Source organism: Sinocyclocheilus rhinocerous, unplaced genomic scaffold (assembly GCF_001515625.1).
Source record: "Sinocyclocheilus rhinocerous isolate Xijiao unplaced genomic scaffold, SAMN03320098_v1.1 scaffold881, whole genome shotgun sequence".
Classification (NCBI taxonomy): Eukaryota; Metazoa; Chordata; class Actinopteri; order Cypriniformes; family Cyprinidae; genus Sinocyclocheilus; species Sinocyclocheilus rhinocerous.
The window spans coordinates 104,971-107,161 of NW_015624586.1; positions in this window are offsets into that span (position 1 = coordinate 104,971).

Sequence of the window (2,191 nt, forward strand, 5' to 3'; positions counted from 1 at the left end):
GACGTAGACATGTGGGGGCGTGTTAGAACGAGCCGTTTTAGGTAGGCGTGGTTAACTCTTAACTTTTATAAAGAATATCTCTTTGGATTTGAGACTTTAGTGTTTGCAACTTTACAGATCTTCTTTATGCACCAAGAGCTTGTAACACTCCAAAGAGAAAGAAAAACTTGAAATAGCATCATATGACCCCTTTAAGTTTGTGTTGTTTTTATTCATTTTATTTAGTGTTTTAGTTTAAACTTTTAATGAAAGTAAATGTTTTTCTTTCTTTCTTTCTCGAAAAAATACATGAAAGGAATAATATTTAATATTCTAAGCTGAAAACTAAAAGCCTCCCCAAATATCAATGTGTATATACATATATATTATATACATACAGCTGTCTGGAAGTGTGAGTGTATGTGTGTGTGTGTATATATATATATACTGTATATATATAATATGTGTGTGTATGTTCAGTAACGGAGGGTGCGGCGCTAGTAAAACAAACCCAGGTCTTTGGATGCTGTCCAACATCTTATATGAATCTTTTCTTCTGCTTTTCTCTTTCAAGCCCTGCTCTGCTGTATTGATCTGAGCGTGAGCATCTTATTGACGTCTTCTGTCATTGTAATTCAGTACTGTAGAGTCTGTGTGAGTGTGTGTGTGTGCGTGTGTGTGTGTGAGAGAGAGAGAGTGTGAGTGAGTGAGTGTGTGTTTTCATTTTATTTATTTATTTTTGTTGAAGTTTTAGTAATTTTTATTTTGTTTTTTAATATGTCTGTAATTGTATTCAATTTTATTTCAGTTTTAGCTATTTTGGTATCAATATTTTATTTATTTTATTACATAAAGTTAAACTAAATGAAAAACTATTAATAGTTTTTATTAATAGTTTCAATTAGTTGTATTTTTATATTTTTATTTTACTTTCTTTAGTCATTTTTATTGTGTTTTTGTCCTTTTTATTAGCTTTTTAAATATGTCTAGAGTTTTTATTCCTTTCTATTTCAGTTTTAGTTATTTTAGTTTTTATATTTTAGTTAAGTAGGCTACATCAAGTTAAACTAAATGAAAAATTATTCATTAAAAATTCGTTTATATTTTTTCATTTACTTTTTTTGGTTAAAGTTTTAGAGATTTTGTTGTGTGTTTTTGTTATTTTTATAATTTTTTTGTTTTTTAATACGTCTGCAAATTTTTGTGTTAATTATTGGTTCAGTTTTAGATTTAGTTAGTTTAGTTATTTTTGTACATCAGATTAAAGTAAATACAACTAGATTTGTTTCTTTGGCAACTAGCTGAAATGAAATAAGTTAAAGTTTGTTGTTTTTGTTTATAACAAAAATGGTTTTATGGTTGTAGCTGTAGCTAACTATAATAACCCTGATGTGAATAAGTCCATATTTTCAGTAAATGATGTCTGTTCCTCATGCAAAACATCAGAATACTTGGAAAATATTCATGAATGACTGTTGTGTTACTAAAATGGTGCTTTTGTGGTGTTTTTGAATCTTGACAGCTCCTGTCATACTATACATCTGTTATACAGGAAAAGTGAATCATAAACACTCTGCTAAACATGTTGTTTTGTGTTCTGTGAATGATAACACAGGGATCTGAATAGCGTTGGAAGGATCAGAGAGCGCGGATGGGAAAAGAGACGAGGACAGAGGTGAGCTGAGCTTTAAATAGACTCACGACTGAAGCCTCTTCAAGCCGCAGGAGGAATATAATGAAGCTCTTCTGCTCCCATCCCCCAAACCCAGCCATACATGCTGAGATCCTCCTCAAAATAGGTTCAAATGCTAACAAAAGCAAACAGGCTGTGTAAATATTTGCGCTGGGAGACAGGGATAGGAACGGCAGTGAAGCCTTGTCAAACTCGTGAAGAGCGGGATGGATTGACCGTGTTGTGTTTCATTGTGAACGTCTTAAAGACAGACAGCTGCTCGAGGGCTTCAGATTAAAGTGTGACACACACTGGAGACTTTATTAAGATTCCAGTGCTTTTATGAGCACATCACAGTTACAGGTGTGTGTGTGTGTGTGTGAGTGTGTCGGAGTGAGTGAGTGAGTGAGTGAGTGTGTGTGTGTGTGTGTGTGTGTGTGTGTGTGTGAGAGTGAGTGAGTGAGTGTGTGTGAGTGTGGGTGTGTCGGAGAGTGTGAGTGAGTGAGTGAGTGTGTGTGTGTGAGTGAGTGAGTGAGTGTG